Genomic DNA, 18,885 nt, shown 5'->3' with positions numbered 1-18,885 from the left:
AAGATATCTATTCATGTATGTCAGCAGAGCTGAAAGTCATGGGAAGGCGTCAAAGTGTTGCCTCATATCCACTCCCCCTAACGCTAATTGCATGTAATGCCAGTTGAGTGTCTTGTGCTCACTCAAGCTGACCTTCCTCCTGAGAAATGACGCGTTGAAGCTCTCCTGCAGCACTATCCAAAATCTAGGATTTACCCCATCATCTCTGTCTGAGGTAAACCACTCTTCGATAGGCACAAAATGCAACTTCTTGGTCCTCGAAAACTTGTATGCTGTCAAATCAAGCAAGCGAATCTCCACCTGAGCTGGCAGCTACTCTGACTGTTGTTGTGTCTACTTCTCCTCCTCCTCCTCCCCTTAAGGCTCTGGCTCCTGACGAGCCCTCTTCCGGCTACCTGACTGGACAAAAGGTGTTGATCCTAACCCTGCAGTAGAATGGGTGCGGGTGCACTGACACGGCGTAGAAGCGTTATCTATATTCTGAAAGCCTCATTGAACATCTAACACATCTGCTGTTGCAAAGGCACGATCTCACCCTTTCTGAGCCTTTGTCTTCTTCTTCTTCGACTTCTCAACTGCCTTGCCCTTGTCACGGTGCTCATGACCTATCTAACAGATCAAACATGAATAACAAGATGAACGAATGCATTGGGTTTAAGAAATTAGAATGAATTTGACCCGAATTTGAATCATAAGCAAGAATTTTATATCAATTTGATGAACATGTTATGGATTCAAGTTTGCGACACTAGACATTGAACATGTTATGCTTGATGCCTCTAGCATCACAAAATTCTTCAATTTGTGTGTTTTTGAACTCCATCCGGTTGTCACTCCGGATCTTCACAAGTGTGGCCTCAAATTCATTTTGAGCCCTCTTCGCGAACTTCTTGAAGATCCCAATGGTCTTGCTCTTGTCATTTAAAAAGAAAGTCCAAGTGTATCTTGTATAATCATCAACAATGATAAAACAATAGAGATTACCACAAGACTTTTCTAGATAGTTGGTCTGAAGAGGTCCGTGTGTAGAAGCTCTAGGGTTCTTGATCTAGACATCATAGACTTGTATGGATGAGAGCTTACAACTTGCTTCCCCGCTTGGCAAATTCGGCTTCAACTGTCCACGCTAAAGAAGAAGGACATGAGTGCTACCAAATATTTCCATTAGATGAAGGGCTTTGCTAACACCATGGTGATTGTCGGACATCCTCTGTCTGATGATGAGTTGATCAACTACATCCTCACCGGTCTCGGGACACAGTATGATGCACTCATGGCATCCCTCACCATCGTCAACACTGTAGTAAGCCTCAATGATTTCTACGCATATCTTCTCTCGTATGAAGCTATAGAGGAGCAGCACACCCTGTCCAAAGACTATGATTATCTTTCTTTAGTGAATGCTACCTTCTGTCATGGTGATAGCAATGGCAGGACTTCTCGCTCCCATAATGGCCAATGGAAACCATGGGGGTGGACGTGGAGGATAAGGACGGGGACGTGGTTGTGGCCGCAATGGAGGTGGTCATTCTTGGCCTAAGTGCAAGATTTGTGGCATTTTTTCTCACAAGAAGTTGAAATGCCGTCAACATTTCAATCACACATATCAATCAAATGATTACCTCTCTGGAAATTTGGCCACTATTGGACATATCGACAACAACTTGCACATCGACTCAGGTGCCACCGACTATCTTACCAGCGATCTCGACCACCTGCAAGTGCACGAGCGCTACACCGGCAAGGATCAAGTTCAAATAGCTAATAGTGCAAGTTTGCTTATTTTGCATATTGGCCATTGTAGGATTTTCAGCTCTTCTAATTCTCTTGCTCTTAATAACATCCTTTGTATTCCTAGTATCAGTAAACATCTTTTTATCCAATTGCTTGTGCTAATTTGATTATGTGTATCTTTCATATGCAGCATCATCTCAAAACGAGTTAGTGAAGGCTCTTCTGGTAACAGAGGTAGGTTGCCCCGTCAAGAACCAACCTGTATGCAGAAATAAAGTCATATTTTTCAGTTCAAGTTTGTTTAACTAAAAGATGATAAGTATATGTAGGAACTTTATTGCTGCTATTCCCTCTTAAGATTTCATAATTTCATCAGAACAATCTAGTTGTAAGAATTACTACATCTACCAAATCAGCAGGAACTATCATCACTTAGCATACTTGATACATTTTTAGCTGAAACTTGATTTTTGTTTGTATGGCACATGCTCCCATGTAACTGCATATGATACATCTTCTGAATATCATAACGATTTAAATCTGAAGACCTTTTACTTAAAAGAACTTACTGGAAATATGAAACTGATAATAGTACCAATTGTGCAGGCTGGAACCACAAGAGACAAGTCCACTGTGGATGATACAACCAACAGAATCAACAAGCTACTATTCAAGGTAAACCCTGTAAAGCTACATTAGGTGCCTCAAATATGGATACAGTTTAACACATCAATATTCTTAACAGAGTATTGACCTTTTCAGACTAGATCAATACGGATGTGTGTCTCCTTGGCGTTAAACATGTGTGGAGTTGCCTGTGGTAGGCTTGATTTGTGTTACGGGATTGGGTTTGGTGACCCCTGGCATGATTAACCAAATTGTTAACAATAACTCTACTGAAATAGTAGCTTGTTGATCCAAAATTGCTAATTTTTCTCCTCTAGGGATGTCGCTGCTGGAGCTGTAATTCTTCAGGAAGCTGGCGGCCTTGTTTTTTATCCGTAAGTCATCAATTTTTGTCAAACATATTGCCAGCTCTTATGACCATAATTTGATGAGTGTCTTTGATTGTGTTATTCTATCGTTATGACTTGAAGAAGTGGTAGAGAATTCAATCCGATGGCGCGAAGAATTGCGGGATCAAACAGTTTCTTGAAAGATCAGTTCATCAAAGAATTGGGCGATACAAGCTGAAATAACTATTAGGATTGTTGATGAAGTAGAACAAGAAAATAAAGTTGCCTTGTCGTATCATTAATAATCTATTGTCGAGGCAAATGTTTCATGCAATTCTACATCAGCAGCTTTGTTCTGCGCAACCTTTTTGGACACGATAACAGCACCAGTTTTTCCTTCCTCTTGGTATTCTTTGTTTTGACATGGGGGTGCACAGATTGAAGCAATTGTTCCACTGTCATGGATTGGAAGAAGAAATAAAGTAATTTCAAAGGCACTATGTCAAATCCCAGTATATCTGATCAGATGTTTGAGTGAAATGTTGTGATGATCATTTCTCTTTTCCACATTTTTCCCCCTGCTGTGCTGTCTGTGGTGCTATCGCTTTTGCTAAGGGATTTTGCCAATTTGGCAACTGGTTGTGGCAAGTGCCACCCGTTGGGTGGGGGGAGGGAATAAAGCCGCACCTGATCTCTGGAGGTATCCATGAGGGGAAGGACAAAGTACAAAACATCCATGGTAGCTTGCTCGGTTGGTGTTGGACTTGCATCGCATGCAATGCTCCCTTCGCATCCTCGTTCGTGCCTGCGTTCACCCAGTCCGCCCTCGCACCTCATCTACGGCAGGGGAGCCCGTCCCCGCGCCGCTGCTTCTCGCGACTAGCAGTGGCAGCTGGGAGAGCTCGATGCGGAGGTGGAAGCTGGCTTGGAGCCCCGTGGACGGACTCTAGGAGCAGACCCCTGAGGTCGCCACCACCTCTCCTTGTCCTTCGCTCATTCCAAACAACCCCAGTTCATCTGTGAGCATCAATCGATTCGATTGATTGGTGTCACAGGTGGGGATTGTTGCTTCACCGATCCAGTCTAGATTTGAAACCCCCCCCCCCCCAGAGAATTGGATATTGAGCTGTATGAGATGACTAAAAGCCTAAGATTGTAACTTTTGTTTTAAATGTATGTGGTAGGATTTGACCTCGACACTTCTGATTCCGATATCATATTGAACTTTGTATCAACTAGTTCAACAAAAAAAACTAAATTAATAGAAAAAGATAGATAATTCACTTATACTTCAATATTAGAAAGCAATTCTACGCATTATTCACCCATTTTCACTTTCAATGTGAGAGAATTCTGTTGATGAGTCTATTCAGAAATGAGGCATAATATCGAATTCGACATGAACTATAGGTAAAATGCGCAATTGGTATCATACATTATAGCTGTGCGCATTTATTTGGAAGTTTGTGGAACAACATGTCTTTGCATCACAACAGATAGCTCAGTTGTTGGACTGCACCACATGGAGTGGAACCAACCCTTGTCTCATGGACGTTGACATCCAAGGCACCCTTGAGGCAGACAAGCTGGTCGGCGGCTTCAAGATTAACAAGGAGGTAGGCGAATGGACAAGCTCAAAACTTCAACCCTTACCTGCCCCTGGAGACCTGTTATAAATAATACGATAATATGAGCATTGATATTATTCCATGTGTATAAAAACAAGAACTTAACAACATGAACTAAGTATACATGACCTTTGAACGTAATTACAGGAAAGCAGAACTATCAGATTCCATATTCATGTATACCTCAAAAGCTGGACAGTTCTAAAGACTCATCAAGAACAGTGTTGCAGTTCAATATCAGAGTGCTCATAAATAAAACAGTAGAAACAAATCATTGCTGAGCCACATATGAGATTGCATAGCAAGTTGCACAGAACAGAGACAGCAACTTGCACTAGCAATCCAACTAGAAACAAACATGTAAAGAGCACTTATAACTCACTACAGCACTAATCCAATGATAAGAATAACATGTAGTATATGGATGACCTAAATGAACAAGTGTATCACTGTGAACAGGAACAGAGTCGATGCACACACCACTGAGCCTCAAGAACTACCAATTTCAACCAGATGACATGAGAAATCACAAGCTAAGCTAGTGTACTCAGTAAACAATCCCAATCTCAGAATAATGAATCATCTTCGAGCATACAAAAGTATGAACTTACTGTCCAGAACATAGAAAGGGGAAAATACTCACAAAGTGATTTCCTCAAATGCACAGAGAAGCGAGGCAAGGCATGGCACACCTGTGGCTGTCCTAGAAATCCTATTCGCTGTCATTTCTACCGGCGAGGAAGACGAAGATACAGAGCCTCACTGCACTGTGTCGGTGTGTGCGGGCGAGCCTCGGCAACCACAGCACCAAAGAGCCCCAACAACCGAGCTCCTCCACCCAATCATTTTTAGCACCAAATCATGGAGCCAAAGCATGAGTTCCACTCGGATCCAGCCTAGGAGGTGAACCCCCAAAACCGAAAGAGATAAAGGTGTGAGAGCAAGAACACAGAGAGGATTTTCAATCGGTGAATAGGGAGAAGGAAACCGGCCTCCATATAGCAGTAGCAACGCTCTCTAGCACCGGCCGAGCCCTCAGAAGGGTCGGAGAGCGGTTACGCCACCATTGCTTGAACACCGCCCGCTCCCCACTGCTCTTTTTTTGTTTTTTTATCCGCTCAACCCTAGCTGCATCGACGCCCCTGCCCTTGTACTCCTAGCTAAATGGGCCCGGGCCAAACAAAGGCCAAAAGGGCCAATCGGTCCAATTGAGGAAAGCCCATGAAAATATTATAATTTCATGAATTTCTCAATAAGCCCCACCAAGATTTTAATGTTGGAGTTATCGATTTGATATACAAGATTTGAGTTACAAGTACCTTTCGGGTTTGAACAAGTTACCTAGTTGAATATAAATTGGCTCACACAGGATGAGGAGGAAAGAAACTTTATCCTCAGCCTTGATGCAAGAGCCTCCTCATATACAACACTCTGTACGAGGCTGCTTTTGCCATAGCTCTCGGGTTGGACGTTACGGTCATATCCATGTACCTTAATTCATGAGTGTCACTTAGAGAAGTATCCAACTTCTCTATGATTGCGACCACACAATCACACTCACATAGGTGAATTCTCCTAGACGTCATGTAGGACGACATCTATTGCCATACGACACTGAATTCATTAAGAGCCAACGGCTCACCCTCTCCTACAGAAGAGCAAAGTAGCAAGTGGGATCAATTTGCTCTTATATCCACACAGCTTATTTTCCTAGAACCTAGTTTATGAGATCTCCGATCTCCTAGGATAGGTTGTTGTCAGTATGAACCTTATCAGTGGGTAATAATCCTATTCCTCTTGACGCTGCCTGAATAACTGTTCTAGCCATTTCTTTTATGAAAGGATCTGCAAGATTCCTTTCAGACTGAATATAATCCACAACAATTATACATGTCTCTATTGCATGCCTCAACGACTTGAGTCACTGTTTTATATGATTCAAAGTCTTCATATTATTCTTCCTACTCTTCACTTTAACCAGAATGGTTTGGTTATCGCAGTAGGTGAGAATGGCCAGAATTGGCTTATCCAATATCGGCAGGTTAGAAAGGAGCTCTCAAATCCATTCTGCCTCTACGGCTGCTGAGTCTAGCGCTACTAGCTCAGTCTCCATCATGGAACGAGTAAGGATGGTCTATTTAGATGACCTCCAGGATACAACTCCACCTGCTAGAGTGAAAATATATCCACTCGTAGCCTTCATATCATCCGAGTCACTTATCCAGCTAGAATAACTAAATCCCTCTATGACTGCAGGATGGCTAGAATAATGAATCCCTATGTTCTTTGTCCCCTTCAGATACCTAAGTATCCTCTCTAGTGCTATCTAATAATCATCTCTTAGGTTGGATATATAATGACTCAACCTGCATATTGCATACGAGATGTCAGGCCTAGTTGCACCGGCGAAATACATTAGAGAACCTATCACCTATGAATATTTTAACTTGTCCTTTTCGTGGCCTGCATTTTTCTTCAGCTTAGCATTTGGATCATAGGGTGTGGCTTCAGGCTTACAGTTTGTCATTCCAAAACGTGTAAGCACCTTGTCCACATAATGAGATTGACTTAATGTTATCTCATTCTCGCCCTTTAGCAGCTTGATGTTTAAAATTACATCAGCTTCTCCTAGGTCCTTCATATCAAAGTTCTGAGATAGAAAAGACCTGGTCTGGTTGATCATTTTCTAGTCTGTCCCAAACAAAAATATTTCATCCACGCATAAATATAGAATGAAACCTCGTCCCTCACCATATCGAATACACACACTTATTGGGTTCATTAACACAGAAGCCGATCGAGGTTAGTGTAGTATCAAACTTTTCATGCCACTGCTTAGAGGCCTGTTTGAGACCATACAAGGATTTGATTAACCTGCATACTTTACTCTTCTGTCCTGTTACCACGAATCCATCTGGCTATTGCATGTAAATCTCCTCATCCAGCTCTCCATTAAGGAAAGCGGTCTTGATATCCGTCTGATGCACAAGGAGATTATGCGAAGCTGCCAGTGCTAAGAGCACGAGGATAGTGGGCAATTTGGAAATAGGAGAATATGCACCAAAGTAGTCCTCACCTTCCTTTTGCGTAAAACCCTTAGCCACTAATTGGACCTTGTACTTTTCGATAGTGCCATTGGGTTTGTGCTTTCTCTTGAAGATCCATGTGCAGCCGACCGCTTGTAGCCATTAAGGAGGTCTACTAACTCCCAGGTTCCATTAGTGATGATCGAATCCATCTCATTACAGACTGTTTCCTTCCGGTACTCCGCTTCTGAAGAAGCGTATGCCTTTGAAGGTTTCATGGTTCATCATCCACGACATAGGTGACAAAGTCATCTCCTAATGATTTTTCAGTTCTTTGCCTCTTGCTTCTCCTAAGTTCCAATTCAGGAAATGTGTCGGTAACACTCTGAGGAGCATGGTCATCAACTAAAAGATCCGGGATATCATCTTCCTTTGCTTGCATAGGAAAGATGTGCTCAAAGAATGTCACATCCCGAGACTCCATTATCGAATTGACGATAATGTCTGAGACTTCAGAATGGACCACTAGGAATCTATATGCGGTACTCTGATGTGCATACCCTAGGAAGACACGATCAACATTGTTTGGTCCTAATTTCCTTTTCTTTGGCAGGGGAACATGTACTTTAGCTAAACAACCCTGTCGGAGGATGACCTCCTGTCGCAGGGATCCCGAGAGACCCCTTTTTAGAGATTCGGCCGGGGGGATGATCCTGAATGAGTTCGTCGGAGAAATAAATGGAACTGGAAATAAATGCAGTGGCCGGTGGTGGGGGATGGTCGACCTAGTGCAAAGAGAAATAAATGCACCGGAGTTTAGACAGGTTCGGGCCGCACGGGGGCGTAATACCCTACTCCTGTGTGGATGCAATATCCTTCCTTGAAGGGGATCCCTCAGGGATATATCTGGTTACAAGAATATATTGTCTAACTGAGAGCTTGAGGCTCCCTTGCTCTAGCTCTGCTCAAGCTTTCTTGCGGTGTTCTTCGGATGATGTCTTCGATCGTCTCAATCTGTCTTCGGATGTTTTCTCGTGTGTTCGGGTTGTCTTGGTCTGTGTTCTCGATTTTTCTCTTTGGTCTCCCTTTTTGTCTCTACCGGTCCTGTGTTGTCCATCCCTTCCTTTTATACACTCGCCGGCCACGACATACCCCAAATGGGAAAGAGGGGGCACAGGTTCCAAGATGCCACAACTGAGAAAGGCGTCATCATTCCCTCTGGGCGAAGTGACAGGGGCGGTGGAAAAACGCGGCGCGCATCCGACCACCCGTCACTGTGGACGTCTTGGTGCCGTTGAGAGGGCCCACCGGGCGGCCACAGAGGCACTCGGCGCGCCCACCCTATCTTGTTCTTCTGCCAGGGCAGGGTGGCAGGCGGAACGCTTTGATCCTGGCAACGTTATCCCGAGATACCGCGGATGATACGGGACGAGACCTGTGCAATTAATGGCCCCACACCCCCCTGCCAAAGCATGGCAGGGACTGACACTGCGGCGGGAGCAGTTGGGGATATCAGGATGTCAGGATGTCAGGCCGCGCATGCCCATTAAATGCGGCCTTGGACCTCTGACTGGTTGACACCTCGTCGGCGGGCCCTTCTGGGTCGTCGGGGCATCGGGTGTTCTTGCGCGAACCTTCGGGGAACCGAGTGCTCGGGGGCTGCCACGTGCAGCCCCGAGCACTTCTGTAGAACCTTCGGGGAACCGAGTGCTCGGGGGCCGCCACGTGCAACCCCGGGCACTCTCTCCCGAGCACTTCTGTAGAACCTTCGGGGAACCGAGTGCTCGGGGGCCGCCACGTGCAGCCCCGAGCACTCTCTCCCGAGCACTTCTGTAGAACCTTCGGGGAACCGAGCGCTCGGGGGCTGCCACGTGTAGCCCCGAGCACTCTCTCCCGAGCACTTCTGTAGAACCTTCGGGGAACCGAGCGCTCGGGGGCTGCCATGTGCAGCCCCGAGCACTCTCTCCCGAGCACTTGGCTCTTCGGCCCATCGGGGGACTAGGGTACTCGGGGGCGAGCGGGCACCTCCCCGAGCACTTTCTTCCCGGTACTTGGACTCTGCGGGTCATCGGGGAACTGGGGTGCTCGGGGACCAGAGGCTGTGGCCCCAAGCACCTTCTCCCGGAACTTAGATTTTCCTCATCCTGCAGGAGGGACCTCGCGGGATGGTGACACGTGGCGGACGGCTGGCCTGGTCTCGGGACTCAGGGACCCCCGGTTCCTGATACATCGACAAGCCCCAAGTGCGAAGAAAGGACAGATTCAGTTTTGAAAGGATCGAATGGCCCAAGAGGTGGGGTGAATTGGGCAATTAAAAACTTCTACAAAAAACTAGAACAAATAGCAACCTTAGCCTAGATGAAAAGAAATGCAACTGCACGAACAAGCTAGGAGAAGGCAACTAAATAAGCAATTAAAGATACTAAGAAAATGCGGAATTGAAATCTTGCAAGAATGTAAATGCTCGAATTAAATTTCAGAATAGTAAAGAAATGGACAAGAGAACACCGGATTTTTTCCCAAGGTATTGAGGAGTTGTCACTCCCCCTAGTCCTCATTGAAGCATCCACTAAGGATATTACTCCCCTTTGAGTCACTAAGACTTAAGTGCTCCCTCATGTTTGGCGGGCATCAAACCAAGTGCTCTCACAAGAACTCCAAGAGCTCACCGAGACACTACCAATCACCAAAGATCAGCTAGGTGTTGCTAACCACCAAGAATGACAAGCCAATAGCTTCACTTGACCAAGATCAAGTCTAGACTACAGCTAGATGCACACTTGCTACTCCCCAAGCACTAATGATGTCCTTAATCTTCAATAAGGGACTTGAAAATAATATCAAGTGCTCTATCTTTCTTCTTGATGACACACACGGTGTATGAGCTTCTCTAAGTCGCGAGAGAGCCAAATGAAACCAAATGGAGGGGTATTTATAGGTTAGAGATCCTAGCTATTGCATAACCACCCACTTTTTCTGTTAACACTGGATAATCTAGTGAATATCTCCTTACTCACACCAGACAATCCGGTGAGTATAAACTTCTATTGCCACTGTGCCAACTATCATTAGCCGTTACTGCTGAGAAATAGTCCGGTGACATCATCCGTTGAACATCGACCTAACACCAGACCATCTTGTGCGTACAAACTAGCTAACTTGCTCATTGCAACCCTCTCTGGAAAAAAAAATACTTTGGTGATGATTTCATTGCCATCATTGGACTATCCGGTGGTTAAACTTCTTTTGCCCTAAAAATCTTCTCTGGTAGAAAAGCTCCGGTTTGCATATGTGTCTATCACCGGACTATCCGGTGGTTAAACTTCTTTTGCGCTAAAAATCTTCCCTGGTAGAAAAGCTCCAGTGTGCATATGTGTCAATCACCGAACTATCCGGTGAGTAGAACTCCTTCAATCCAATCGAAACAGCCTTCTTTAGAAATATTGCTCCAATGATCCATTCTTGCCTTCACCAGACCATTCGGTGATTGAAGTTTCTTCTGCCACCAGAAACTGTTCTCTGCAAGAATTGGTCCGGTGTACACACCATCTTCACCGGACCATTCGGTAAACTTAGCTTCAAAATTCTTGCCTTGGAATGGCCTCTGGAATAATTAGTCTGGTGCAGTCAGTATTGCATCATTGTATAATCTAGTGAGTTGAACTTCAATTTTTCCTGGCAATGCCTCTTCTGCTGAAAATAGATTGGTGCTCTCACCACACTATCATCAGACTATCCGGTGTAACACTTCTAACAATTTTGGCCACGTGTCACCCAGAAAATCATCCGATCATTACATCACTTTGTTCATCGGAGCATCCAGTGCATCTAGAGTGTTTTCTATCTTGAGATAACCATATGCTCTGGTGAGATCACTTCACATAGACCGGATCATCCGGTGAGGTAAATTTTCTCTAAGCTTGTCCAATTCGAACTTTCCTGAGTTCTAGCTTCTCGACATGATGGGCTTGTATGAGATGCCTAGTGCTAGAATTTCATAAGTGTACATCAAACTAAGTCTAGACTCAATAGGTCAAGCTACTACTCTTAGCCTCTCTTTATAGTACGGTCAAAAGACTAAAGAAAAATAACCTAAACTACTCTAAGTGTCCTTCATCTCCTTTATGACACTTAGAACTAGAAGATCCTTAATTTTGATGCACAAGTACTTTGATTGTCTACAAAATCGTCTTAAGGACCAAGGATGCCCAATTATCATTGTAAACTAAATTTTTGATTCCCTTCAAAACAAATTGTTAGTCACAATGATATGGTTGTCATTAATCACCGAAACACTTACCACTTACCTAGGGGCCTAGATGCTACAGGTGTCTTCCCTTTCAATCCTTCATAGGGGGTTACCTCGCGATTTCGAGGAGCGACCCTATTCAAGACATAGTTAACTGTGAGAACAGCCTCACCCCACCACGAGTTAGCAATACCAGAACTTTGTAACAGGGCATTAACCAAGTCACAAATTGTTTGGTTCTTTCTCTCGACTACTCCATTGGCCTGTGGTGAGTATGGTGACGTAAATTCATGGATTATGCCACTTTCTTCACAGAACTTAGAGAAATCCCTGAGAATGTATTCCTCACCTCTGTCAGACCTTAGTTTCTTTATTTTCTTCCCCAGCTGGTTTTCCATCTCGGCCTTATAGATCTTAAAGTATTCTAAAGCTTCATCTTTTGTTCTAAGAAAATATATGTAGCAAAACCTAGTAGCATCATCTATAAGAGAAAAGAAGTATCTTTTGCCACCCTTAGTTAAAATTCCAGTCATCTCACACAGATCAGAATAGATCAGCTCAAGTTGCGAGGTGCTTCTCCCCTCGACCGAGTGAAATGGTTTGCGAGGCTACTTTGCTTGCACACACACCTCGCACTTATGGATCTTATCATATTTATGTGAGGGAATAAGATCCATCTTACTCAAATGCACTATTGCTTCATTATTAACATGACAAAGACAAGAATGTCAAATATCAATGTTCTTATTACAATATGAAGAATGGAAAATGTTTGCAAAACTATCAAGACTAGAAATGCGGAACATGTCTCGGTAATCATAGTCTTTTCCTACAAACGACCCACACATGGTCATTAATACTTTATTTGACTCAAAAACTAACTTTATTCCTTGCTAGAATAGCATCGATCCGCTAAGTAGATTACAGGTCATAGCAGGCACAAACAGCATGTCCTTTAGGACAAGAGTCTTGCCGGAAGTCAGCTTCAGGCTCACTTGTCTTACTCTGCGTATTGCTGCTTAGACCATGTTCCTCATCAGTACGGATCCACCATCTATGCCCTATAGGGAAGTAAAACATATCTGATTAGCACAAATATGCATTATAGCACCTATATCAACCCAGCAAGTTACTAGTGAAGTTTCCATAAAGGCCTCAGGTACATACCCACTGGTGGAGTCACCTTTGCCGGTATCATCCGCTGTGGCAACTGTCACATGCACTTGGGCTTTGGTTGCCTTTTGCTGCTCAGATGTCAGCCAGTTGCCCTTACGGTCGCGATATTTGTTGGCTTTGTGATCCAACCCACACAGACGTAGCAAACAATCTCGGGCTTCTTCTTCTTCTTCTTCTTCTTCTTCTTCTTCTTCTTCTTCTTCTTCATAGCATTAGCCTTTTGTCCTGAAAAGCCAGGCTTGGTCTTCTCTTTCTTCATATTTCTCCCAGGCTGGTTCTTGTGCTCGACAAGGTTAGCTTGAGCGGGCACCTTCCCCCCACCATATCCTACCTTAGACTTCTTCTCAATATTTATAGCAGCAATGAGCTCATTAAGAGTCAATCGCTGCTTTAAGTGCTAACGTGCAGTGACAAAGTCACACCAAGAAGTAGGCAACTTGGCCAGAATAGCATTATCCTAAAAACTCTTAGGGAGGACACAGTCGTACTGGCCTAAGTCTCGCACGATCAGCTGCAACTTATGGATTTGTTCCATGACTGGTCTGCAATCTCCCATACGAAAGTTTAGGTAGCTTACCACCATGAAGGACTCGTTGCCATTGTCGCTTTTAGCATACTTGTCATTCAGCTCCGTCCACACCTTCCGTGCTTCCCCGAACCCCACATAGACGTCGAAGAGCCTGTTCAATAGGACAACTAAGAGACGTGCTAAGGATGAGGCATTTGCCTTCTCCCAACGGGCCCTTAACGCGTTGAGACGTGTTCTTTCGACCTCATCTTGCATGACTTCCCCTAGAGGAGCGGGTGGCTCTTTGATGAGGACCTAGAAAAGTCTGAGCTCTATCAACCATAGCCTCATCCGGGCTTGCCAGTGCTTAAAGCCGGTTGCATCAAAACTTTGAAAGTGCATATAGACCTTATGTGTTGTTTTGGTAATCAATGACAATACCAATGGACTAACAACGTTATTGAGAATTGTTAGTAGTTGTTCCATAGGTGATGTATGCCAGAGAGATATGCATGAGCTCTAAGTGAATGGGGAGATTGAAAATGCATCAAAATGAATGAGTTCTAGGTGATGCTCGGGTAAGTGATGATAATACCGATGGACTAACAATTCTGTTAAGAATTATTATTAGGTTATTCCATATGAGATGCATAAGTGATGAATCATGGATTTGAAATGCCATGAGAACAAAAGAAATGCATCGTTGTCATTGAGCTCTTAGTGATGCTCAGGAGAAGGAGAAGCTCGATAAGATTGGCGATAAACTTGAAGACTAAGTTACTTATGGAGATCAAGTAACTAAAGGTATGACATTGTCAATTGGGTTTTATGGACTAACGCATGTGCTTTGTGCTTGACAGTGAGTTGAGGTTAGGATCCATAAGAAGGCATGAGTTGAGTTGAGATATTCTATTTGCTAAGAGTGAAGAACAAGATTATACTCCATATATGATAAAGTGAATTTATTGAAGATGTCGAATACAAAGTGGTTTTCTATGGCAAGACGATGAAAGGCAAGCGAGACTCAGCTGCGATGGACCATCCGTGGTGAAGGGCAAGCAAATGGCTTGACGTAGAAGGCTAAGACGGTGGTGAAAAGCGAGTGAAGCCATGGGAAGCTATGAATGGTTCGCATCAATTATTTGAAGAATCAAGAAGAGATGTAGTGAACAATATATGGAAGTTAGCAACCCTCAAGGTTTGAATGAAAGAAGCGGTACTTGAAGGTATTCAAAGGCTCAAAGTGTTTCAAATGAGTTTTATTTTTGAATTTGAGTATAGATATACCGCACTATTAAGAGGGATGTAATGTAGAGCCAATTGTCATGTCTCAGTGCTCAAGAGTTTCTAACCAAACCCAAGTGAGTGTTCTTTTTAGAAATCCGATGCAGAAAGTGTGGAAGTGTCCAAATTGGGTTTCAGAGTGTTCCTAGTTTGATCAAATATGTTTGGGATCATGAATTCAGTAGCGTTCTGTAGTCCTTTGAGTCCAAAATCGTTGAAATCGCACCTCGGGATCAAAAGTTATCGCCGTTTTTCAAGGGTCAGTTCTGTTGAACTCGGATACTCTGGGTTAACCCGAATACTCCAGGTTGTCCGGAGTCTTCGGGTGAAGTTCTGAGCCGAGTGGTCTTTTAGGGCCTTTTTGGTTTACCCGGATACTCTGGGTTGACCCAGATACTCCGGGTTGGCCGGAGACTCCGGGTTTAGCTTCAAGCCAGGTGGTCTGTTAGGGTATAAATGTTTCACCCGGATACTCCAGGTTGGCCGGAGTCTCCGGGATGAGCTCCAGCCAGGGCTTTCAATAATGCATTCTATTGCTAACCCGGATACTCTGAGTCAGTACAAGAAGCTATTTAACGGCTAGTTTTTGGGGGTTGGGTATTTATACCCCGTCAACCCCTTCTTTGGTTGCTGCTGATGCTTCCCACGAAATACTCAAAGCCAAAGCCAAAAGAACTCCCTCTCACTCCATTTTAGTGTGAGATTGAGATGAAAAGTGAGTTGGGTTGAGAGATTGAAAGATTGAGTGCAAGTGAGCTAAAATCCATTCTTGAGCGCTTGAGTTCATCGACAAGAAGTTCATTGTCGTGTTTGTTACTATTGGAGCTCTGAGCTCCTAGGCGGCTAGACGTCGCCGGCGAGCACCCAAGGTTGTGGTGTGCCGCGAGAAGTTTGTGAATGCTTTGATTTCACCTCCGCAAGGGAAGAAATCAAGAGTAGAAGTCAAGCTCAAGTGTGATCGAGTTTGGAGAGGAAAATGGTTGAGAGAGACCCAGCTCAAGTGTGACCAAGCCCCTCAACAGAGACATAAGCACCTCTAGAGGAGGTGTCCGAACTTCGGGAAATAAACCTTGTGTCTCCTCTCTTATTTCCTTGTTCTTGTGTTCTTGCTTAATATTTGTGCATTTTGCTCGATCTACTTATTCGTGTGTATTCGATTGTAGGTTCTCCATGGATTTACTTGAAATCATCACTTGGAACACACGACTTCATTTGGTTTGAGCTAGAACTCTTTAGCCGTTCTTTAATATCAGCTTCGAGCTCATTCTGTACAGAACCCGGATATTCCGGATCAATCCGGAGGTTCCAGATACTGTACAACCCAGAGGTTCCGGATTGACCCGGATACTCTAGATGAATAGTATTTTAAGGATTTTCAGTTAGAGTTTTTCTTGCAGACCTTTTGCTAGAATTAAATAATTTTTGTCACCCTAGGATTGTAACTTTCACACTTATTTAGGGTGGTTGTGCACTAGTTGAGTCTAGTATATTTAGTTTTTTCACTTGTGAAAAATCTGTTAATTTATCTTCTGCTGCAAGTTTAGGTAAACAGTAAAAGAGAATAATTTTTTGTAAAAATATTCACCCCCTCTAGGCGACATCATTATCCTTTCAAACTCTCAGGCTTAATTGCGTTCGAGGATAACGGTGGTAGGATAGAGGAGCTAGAACTAACTATCTCAGAAGTAATAGGATTTCTGAATTGTTGTATATAATGCCATATTATGAGCATTGATATTATTCCATATATATAAAAACAAGTACTTAACAATATGAACCAAGTATACATGACCTTTGAATGTAATTGCAGGAAAGTAGAACTATCAGATTCCATATTCATGTATATCTCAAAAGCTGGACAGTAGATACATACGATGTTTAAAAGTGCTCTCAGTAAAAACATAACAATTGGCCCTAGGACTTTCAATGTCCTTCTCCCTAATTGTCCTAGAAAGAAAGTTATCGATTGAGGAATGTTTCTAAGATCTCAGTTAGCAAAATAACCTGAATTTAATTCTCAAGTTCTAAAGGCTCATCAAGGACAGTGCTGCAGTTCAATATCAGAGTGCTCATAAACAAAACAATAGAAATAAATCACTGTTGAGCCATATATGAGATTGTACAGCAAGTTGCATAGAACAGAGACAACAGCTTGCACTAGCAATCCAAATAGAAACAAACATGTAAAGAGCACTTAGAACTCATTGCAGCACTAATCCAATGATAAGAATAACATGTAGTATATGAATGACCCAAATCAACAAGTGTATTACTGTGAACAGGAACATAGCCGATGCACACACCACTGAGCCTCCAGAACTACCAATTTCAACCAGATGACATGAGAAATCACAGGCTAAGCTAGTGTACTCAGTAAATAATCCCAATGTCAGAACAATCATCTTCGAGCATACAAAAGTATGAACCTGTTGTCCAGAACATAGAAAGGGCAAAATACTCACAAAGTATGCACAAAGAAGTGAGGCAAGGCACGACACACATGCCCCTACCCTATAAATCCTACTCGCTGTCATTTCCGCCGGCGAGGAAGATGAAGATACAAAGCCTCACCGCACCGAGCCGACGCGTGCGGGCGAGCCTCAGCAACCATAGCACCAAAGAGCCCCAACAACCGAGCTTCTCCATCCAATCACTTTCAGCACCGAATCACCGAGCCAAAGCACGAGCTCCACTCAGATCCAACCCAGGAGGTAAACCCCCAAAAACCGAAAGAGATAAAGGTGTGAGAGCAAGAGCACAGAGAGGATTTTCAATCGGTGGATAGAGAGAAGGAAAGCGACCTTCTATATTGGCAGCAGCGCCCTCCAGCACCACCCGAGCCCCTGAAAGGGTCAGAGGGAGGTTACGCCGCCGCCGCATGAGCGTCGCTCGCTCCCCTCTGCTCTTTTTTTGTTTTTTTTATCTGCTCAACCCTAGCTGCACCGATGCCCCTGCCCTTGTATTCCCAGTCGAATGGGCCCAGGCCAAACAAAGGCTAAAAGGGTCAGCCGGTCCAACTGAGGAAAGCCATAAAAACATTATAAGTTCATGAATTTCTCAACAAGACCTACCTCACCTGTAGGTACATGAAGCCTGACGATGCAGGAATAAGATTGAACCACACATGTTGATCACCTAAGTTTCACCGATACATGGCGGAGACCGACATACCCATATTTGATACGGCGGGATACATCGATACGTCATAATACAAGTATCCGGGAGTATCGGGGAATTACAATATGAAAACCAAAAAAACAAAAAATTCCCGATACGTCGTTGATACTTGTCGATACCTCCTTTCGATATTTTAGGCCACAACATCTCATTTCGAAGCCCAAGTGTAACAGAACAAAATCAGCCCACAATCCATCTCTCATAATCTCAATTCGGTCGCGTTCTCTCTTTCTAGGCTATGCCACTGTTATTTTTTTTACTATTGTCATCCGTTCTGTAATGTGATGCAATGTCATAATGTTTTCCCCTTTGAACTTGAACTATTTTATCGTGTTATGTTGTTGTATGCGGACACCTGCAATTTTATATCAATCTCATTCTCTAGCATACTCAATTATTTACATTTTGGCAAAAAATAAATAAATATTTTTATATACTGAGCATATCCTTATTTTTTGTTGATCGCTGTATCGCCGTGTCTCCGTACCCGTATCGGAGAAACTTAGGTGATCACCCTGTGCTAAACTGAATTTCAGATTCTTCTCAGGGAGGAAGCACGGACTGGTGGATGCTGCGGTGTGGAGCATCCCTACCGACAGAACCGCCGTGGTTGTGTTACCGGGGGAGGGATCAGGACGCTGGACGAGTAGTTTGAGATCATGGCGCTGATTCAGCTGGAGAGGATTGGGTCGGCGCTCCCGGTCCCTTTCTTGCTTCTCAACTACGATTCTTATTACTCCAAGCTTCTGGACTTTCTGAATGACTGCCAAGAGTGGGGGACGGTTGCTCTAGGGGAAGTGGCATCCCTTTGGAAGGTTTGTGACGGGAATTTTGAAGCTTTGGAGTACTTGGCAGAGTTCTACAATGTACCTGCTGCCGAAAGAAATTACCATTTATCGCCACAGTTGAAGCAGCAAAGAACTTCATATGCCACGAGTTGACGATGGAGGCTCTTCGTTAGAATTCTTGTTAGAAATAAAGTACGACAGGATCGAATACGAGACACGATTTTTACGTGGAAAACCCTTTCGGGAAAAAACCACGGGCGCCAATCTGCGATCTTCACTATATCAGGGATGTGTATAATGCAGGGGATTACAATGAGCGTCTTGGCTCTCCTTGCAGCTTACAAGATATATTTATAGGG

At 43.8% G+C, this 18,885-nt stretch overlaps 1 pseudogene; it reads left to right on the top strand.

Annotated features, from left to right (window-relative positions):
* The first annotated feature begins 1,189 nt into the window (after positions 1–1,189).
* LOC133914657 (uncharacterized) lies at positions 1,190–18,679 on the top strand (annotated as a pseudogene).
* Positions 18,680–18,885: the final 206 nt, after the last annotated feature.

Source organism: Phragmites australis, chromosome 4, assembly GCF_958298935.1.
Source record: "Phragmites australis chromosome 4, lpPhrAust1.1, whole genome shotgun sequence".
NCBI classification, from domain to species: domain Eukaryota; kingdom Viridiplantae; phylum Streptophyta; class Magnoliopsida; order Poales; family Poaceae; genus Phragmites; species Phragmites australis.
This window is presented reverse-complemented; position numbering and strand designations above follow the sequence as displayed.